Raw genomic sequence first — 7,500 nt, 5'->3', positions numbered from 1 at the left:
CACACACACACACACACACACACACACACACACACACACACACACACACACACATACACACACACACATATAAGGGGGCCATCTAGGCCTAAATTCATACTTGGTCTTACACACACTATCATAATCTTGCACATACACCACTATACTCATGCACACTCACTATTATAGTCATTTTACATGTATGTATGAGAGAGTATAGTCGTGTATGTGAGAGAGTATAGTAGTGTATGTGAGAGAGTATAGTAGTGAATGTGAGAGAGTAAAGAGTATAGTAGTGTATGTGAGAGAGTTTAGTAGTATATGTGAGAATATAGTAGTGTATGTGAGAGACTATAGTAGTGTATGTGAGAGAGTATAGTAGTGTATGTGCGAGAGTTTGGTAGTGTATGTGAGAGAGTATAGTATAGATTCTTTGGTATAACCTTCATACATGAAATAATACAGCGTTAGTGGATACATAAACACCAGACTTTTATTTTGACACACTTAAATAGCTAGGTCGCTATTGACATTTCTCCGGTATTTTTGAGTTTAGCCTGTTAGTGTTAACTGACTGGCTGAGGACTTACGGTGCCTCTGGAGTTATGGCTTCTAACAAACGTCCGCGTCTTTTCTCATTAGATGAGATAGTATTGATGTGAATCCACCATGTTTTGATGTACAGTGGGTCCCTGTTAAGTTTGGACGGGTTCCTTCAGGAATCACGATCCCCATTTTCTCGGCAGAAATGGCACAAACTGCAGTTGACACAAACAACCACAAGGTGTCACTTTGGTGCCACTACTATTTTTGATGCGACTTGACTTACTGCTTCCATGATGCAGTTTCCAAGTCAGTAGAACAATCAGAGAAAGCTGAGCCATTACCAAACATATATGATAATACAATAGCGTGAGTTTATATATCTTATACCCTATTTGTCACGGTTACTTATAGATTTGATAGTGTAACGATAAGCGCATGAGACTTTCAGCGGGGGCACGGAAACTTAAATTGATCACGGTAGTTTAAGCTTACACTTGACAAAACATTCTGTAGATGCAATTGTTGTAAGATGGTGTAGCTCCTTTAAGAAAGCACTGTGCAAAAAAGTAGACGTGCTGTTGAGACTGGAGCGAGTCATATTCAAAATGCAAAAAATAACACCGCAGATAAAACCAATTATCCTCATTCATTGCAACCGCAGCATGCCTGCTTGCCGACGTTTAAACAAAAAAGATATCAAAGCACCTTTTGCGTTTGAATGTAACACGAAAAAAATTTTAAACAGCTGGACAAATGATTTAGCTAATTGATTATAGCCTGTACACCAGCAATTGTTGAACATTTGGAAAAAGATCGCTCAGCTGTTGCCACAGTCACAGGCAATGTCAGAAACAACATGAGAGCAGTACACACTTCCCCGAATGTGGATGTTACACTGTCATAATCTACCACCAGCATTTTGGCAAGTTGAAAAATAGATGACTTCTGTGAAATCTCTGCTTTAAAGCAAGACCTAAGTGAGTGGAGTTGTTTTGGGAATGTCAGTGCAATGTCCATGCTATAATGGTCTGACAAACGTACTGCCTTTTCAAGCAGTTCATCATCACCTGCGAGTTGAAGGATCATAGGACGTAAAGACTCAAACACATAACAAGTTTCCCGCATGCTTGCACATCTTTGGGAGAGCTGACTGATTATGATGTCCAGAGTTGCATTAGATACCTGCACTTTGAAGTATCTCTCTGCATCGGTTAAGCGTTCATCTTCCGATAGTTCGTCAAAAGTGACGCTTCACTCTCCGTGCTGTAACATTTTCAAATGTACTCTGAACCCCCATTTATTTGCGAGTGTCTGCGCTGTAGCCTTGGCCTGGTCAAAGGCACGCAGGTAGTCAGAAAGGACCGGTATAGAATTTTCCAGCAATTGCATTGCGGGGGTAGCGACGGGCCCCGGGAGGTCACAGGCCCTGGTGCGACTGCACTTGCTGCACCTACTATAGTTACGCCACTGCGTGGAGCGCTAATGTGTCTACTGTAAATCATTCATGTGTGAAAGTCATTAGGCTGGAAGCGCTAATGTGTCTAAGCTCATTAGTCTACTTTCAATAGGCCTACTGTACAGCCTGAGAGGGGGAACATAACCTATAGGCTACTGTAGAGTAGGCCTACAGTAGATAAACAATCGGTTGTGAAAGTCTGCAACGAAAGTTTCCTAATGGAAGCGCTAACGTGTCTATTGAGCTCATTAGCCTACTTTCAATAGGCCTACTGTACAGCCTGAGAGGGGGAACATAGCCTACTGTAGAGTAAACAATCAGTTAACTTAGTTACATTTGTTTAGTTAAATCCAGTTTTCTACTCTATCTCCATGATATGCTTAGCCTATAGAAAGACGAAGTCGGGAAAGTGCTTCAGAGAAAACGTATTTATTGAAATAATGAACAGTCTACATTCTACATTCTACAGTCTAAATTTAAAGCACGTTGAATACCTGGGAAGATCTGCGTGTTGTGCGGAGGAATTCGTTGATCTTATTGATGCAGTCCTTCAGTTCACTCCTCCCCATAGCAGGGAACTTTCGTTGCAGTGTTGAGACCACAAAGTTTTTCACATTCTGCGGCAATGCTCGCTTGCCCTTCGCTCCATCCCAGTTGGTGGTTTTGCTCCAGGCTTTATAGTGTTCCTCTGTGACGATAGACCTGAAGAGCAGACATCCGTATCTGCCCTCTTGGCCGTAGCTCTGTTGGTGAATCTTAGCGTGGTCTTCGGGACCAACATCACGCAAGGTCACGTCTGCGTGTTGACTAGGAACTTGCTGGATGCTGTCGTTGAGTGTGACGGAGAGGGCCAATGGAGACATCTGCAAGGAGGACGTTTCTGGAGCTGGTGTCGAGGTGCACCTGGGGATTGGTCTCTCAGGCGTCGAATAACTTCTCTGCTCACGTAGCGTCGCCTGAAGTTCTCCGATTCCAGCTCTCATCTCCTGTAAAATGTCTCTGTAGCTCTCCAAGTGGCTGGTCTCTCGGAGTTGTTGAAGCTCTCGTTTGAGGTTGTTGACCTCCGCTTTCAACCGATCATTCAATCATACATTCGATCATACAATCCTTAACGTGAAAAAGCTTAACGTAGCTTAATGTCCCAAAACAACAAGTCGTTTTATGCGCTCATTATAAAAAAGTTTAACGTGTCCCAAAACAGCTGTCAATTAATCACCAAACGTCAAGAGGGTTGAGTCTGAATGACACCGAGTTTTAGACACTGAGTTTTTGAAGTTAAGAAATATTTTCGTAATAAAAATGGTAATTTAACCAATAAAGGCTGAAAACATGTAGCCTACAGTAAAACTGTAGGCTATAGCCTACAGGACATGCAACCCAGCAGAAGACTATTATAGGCTATTGGCAAATCATTGAGCATCATTCACACATTGTATTCTGCACAGTTTCTACACGTGTAGCGCTAATGTGTCTAGGCATACTGTAAATCATTCAAAATGTGTGAAAGTCATTAGGCTGGAAGCGTGTCTACTGTCAGTGACTAATGCGAGAAGCGGGTTCTGTGTTGTAGGCTATGCATTTTTCCGACACTTGGCTGCAAGCTCCCCTCCCCCACCCCCTTCTTTCACAAGCAGTGCAGCTTTCTGAAGCGGTGCCTTTTGAAGCTAATGTAACAAATACCACCAATATTGTTGTGTGGCAATAAAAGTCTATCCAGGGTTTGCGCAAGTAGCCTAAATATATAAATAAATTAAGGACATACAATCCTTAACGTGAAAAAGCTTAACGTAGCTTAATGTCCCAAAAATGACAAAATACGATGTTATGTTAATAATGCAAATGAACGGCACACTTTGAAATATAGTCGGAAATGAGATGTTATTATCATTGAGACAACAGGGGTATACAATAAAATCCGATTGTAGCTTACAGCAGCCGACTATTTAGGTTAAGTTTATAACATTGTGGACGGCCACCAAGCGTCTTCTGCCCCACGGCTGCGGCACAGTCTTGAGTGACCGGATTCGTTTTCCTTTGTCATATGAATGCTGTCATTTTGTTAACATTACTGTTAAGGAGATGCTGTAGACAAAGGCTATATTTCAACCTCGTTAGTGTCAGAACTATTCACAAGGTTTCTGGGCAGCATTTTTATGTTCTGTTAGCAAGCGAACTTCTCATGACTACCGACAAAGTAGCCTACTGCCAGCTGACGAAGCTCTCATTTTAAAACATTACTGAGAGACAGACACTGTACAATCAAGAAATCTTGCCACTGAATCCAAAACTATGTTTAACATTATGTACAAGGCTTAGGCTACAGTGGACTAGCATGTTGCAGGGGCTGCTAAAAACACAGAGAAACGCACTGAAAACTCGGCCAATCACAGCCCTTGCTGTCGAATGCGCCGTCTGTTTCGACCGTGAAACGCTACAGCGGACTATGCTGCCCCCAAGCGGCTGCAGTTGTACTTACATTTCACCATTCACCATGATCGTGAATGAAGTGTCAATTTTTAACGGGGACCCACTGTAAGTGACGATCAGATTGATGTAAGAAAATGACAAGGTAACGCTTTAGAATAACATGTGCTTATTAGGTATTAACAGTGCATAATAAGCAGTTAACAATTCATTACTAACAGTTAGTTAACTGTTGTTATCCTTTAATAACATTAACTAACTGTTAACATGCAGCTTGTAAGTAATAATAAGCAGCCTTTTAAGTTACTTACAAGCATATTTGTTAACAGTTTGTAAGCAGCTTGTTAATGCTTGTTAATGGTGTATAAGACAAAGAGGTGGATAACTAATACGCTTATAAGACCTTTCTTACCTATTTGTAGTAAATTTTGCAGCCCCCCAATCTAAAGCGAGGACCATGTAGCCTAAAGTTCCACAAGCCCAACCTTCTATCTCTCTATACTGTATCTCTCTATCGAGCTTGGTTTAGCTGTGAGAAATACACCTTCAAAATTGTTGTAGTGAGCAGGAATCGAACCCCGGTCTCCCGCGTCAAAGAGTGCATCGCTACTTGTTGAGCTACACTACTGTTCCTAATTGGCTGATGGAAAATATTCCAATGTTCTATATCATACTAGCTTTTTACAAATATGTTTCTGATGGAAAAGTGGTGTTTAATTTCCATAATCTTTGTTCAGTGAACGCATAAAACAGTTTGTCAGTTTGTCAGCAGTCTAAATATATGCCAGCTTTGTATATAGTTTGGTTACCTAGCAACCGAGGCTTAAAGACGATAAGTGGGTGCGTTCAAAGCTCTGGTTTAAAGTTGCAAACATAGGCGAACGTTCGTGATCGATTTGAAACATGTTTCAGTTTGCCTTGAACAGAGGCGAACATTCGTGGTCTGTTTCTGCATTAATTAAACACCACTTTTCCATCAGAAACATATTTGTAAAAAGCATAGCTAGTGTGATATAGCACTTCGGAATATAGAATCAAAATAAACAATTTCATCAGTGGTACAAGAAAAGTAGTGTAGCTCAGTAAGTAGCGATGCACTCTTTGAAGCAGGAGACCGGGGTTCGATTCCTGCTCACTGCAACAGTTTTAAAGGTGCATTTCTCACAGCTAAACCAAGCTAGATAGAGATATAGTATAGAGAGATAGAAGGTTGGGCTTGTGGAACTATAGGCTACATGGTCCTCGCTTTAGATTGGGGGGCTGCAAAATGTACTACAAATAGGTAAGAAAGGTCTTATAAGCGTATTAGTTATCCACCTTTTTGTCTTATACACCATTAACAAGCATTAACAAGCTGCTTACAAACTGTTAACAAATATGCTTGTAAGTAACTTAAAAGGCTGCTTATTATCACTTACAAGCTGCATGTTAACAGTTAGTTAATGTTATTAAAGGATAACAACATCTAACTAACTGTTAGTAATGAATTGTTAACTGCTTATTATGCACTGTTAATACCTAATAAGCACATGTTATTCTAAAGCGTTACCAATGACAAAATAAAAACATGAAAGTGTAATATATTTGATGTTAGCATCCACATGTTTGTCATGACTGACTTAGCTGCCTCTCTGGCATAAAAACATCGTATGGCTGTCACTGTGAAAGTCAGTTTGAGTTTAGCTAGCACCAGCACAATATAAGCATAATTCAGTGATGGGTCATGACCTAATTAACAATAAAGTTTATGATAAACCCATGCCAGGTTTATTTGCAGTTATATCTTAACACATAACATTAACATTACCCCTTTCTGGCATACAGTAAAGCTAACATTATCGTTATCCCACTTACAGATAGTTATTGCAAACTACTACTTATGTATGTCTCCCTAAATTAGTTTTTATGTTGACTAATAACCAAAGCGGGAAACACCGTTGTGTATTTGTATACAAGTAGGCCAATGTCTCGTCATCTTTGTGATTACAAAAAAATAGCCTGCTAATTTGCTACCTTCACTGATGTAACGTTAGTCTGAGACTCGTAATGTTAACGTTAGCACAGGATAGGTTGAAGGTTAGTGAACGAGTGCAACAGGTTCATTATCATCAACTGATCAAGTTTAGATAAATGATATAACATGATGTGCATGTAAAACAAAACGTAAATCCATGTCAGGTTTAACAGTCCCTGTTCTTGGTGACATGCTTATCAAATGAGTCACGATTTCATGCGCTATGCTTCTGGCCTACGTTAGTTCATATCCTCATCATTTTTTAGCTGTAAGGCTCACTGTCCAGCTAAATCCCAAATAAGTGCAAGATATGCCAGCCTATTTCAATGAAATCAGTACTCATATAGTATATTGTTTCCCAGCTTCTAATACAGAAATATGTGAACCATATTTATAACTTTTTGTTAGTGAAAGACTTGAGACTGTAAGTGAGTAGGCCTATGGCCGTCTATGGGACACATGAATATATAATTCTTAATGGATCATACATCATTTAAAAGAGCCATTTCTAATCTTTAAACTGAAAGAAACTTACAATTGACACTTTTCATTAGATTTTTAGTTATTCTTGGTTATTTGAAATGTTTCTCAAATTGCCCTTTTCTCTTAGAATTCCCAGGAATCTGGGGCATTGTTGTAGAATTCCATAGATATAGAGGGTTAATGCTAACTAACTAGCTAACTGAAATGGCAATTTTTCAGGACTCAGTTCACTAAAATATGACTTCGCCAGACAAAAGGAGCTGGCATTACAATAGAATATGTCACCCCATGTGTCTTTGTAATTTGCATTCAGTTTGCAGTAGTGGTTTAATATTTAGTCACATACAGTGTTGCAACGCCGTTAACGTTACTGGACGTTAAATGCGGTGCGTTACTTACTTTGCATTGATTGAATAAACTGTGTAATCCGAACGCACCCCTGGCTCACAGCTAGTGAGGAGGTGGGTTAATAACGACGTAATCGATTAGGATTGGCTAAGGCAGAGTCATGTTTCATGATAGCCAATCAGAGCCAGTGTTTTTACACACTTGCCAGCACACGCGCCACACACACGCAACAGCTAAAGTAGAGATTCGA

At 40.1% G+C, this 7,500-nt stretch overlaps 1 protein-coding gene across 10 annotated transcripts in view; it reads left to right on the top strand.

Annotated features, from left to right (window-relative positions):
- Positions 1–7,500, top strand: part of pik3cb (phosphatidylinositol-4,5-bisphosphate 3-kinase, catalytic subunit beta) — a 92,763-nt gene that overhangs the window by 57,667 nt on the left and 27,596 nt on the right. The window lies entirely within an intron of this gene.

The sequence above is a fragment of the Alosa pseudoharengus genome, unplaced genomic scaffold (assembly GCF_046254945.1).
Source record: "Alosa pseudoharengus isolate Yale_2024_CS ecotype anadromous, Long Island Sound unplaced genomic scaffold, YU_APseudo_1.1 YU_APseudo_1.1_scf_13, whole genome shotgun sequence".
NCBI classification, from domain to species: domain Eukaryota; kingdom Metazoa; phylum Chordata; class Actinopteri; order Clupeiformes; family Clupeidae; genus Alosa; species Alosa pseudoharengus.
Note: the sequence above shows the minus strand (reverse complement) of the source record. Positions and strands in the feature narration are given on the sequence as shown.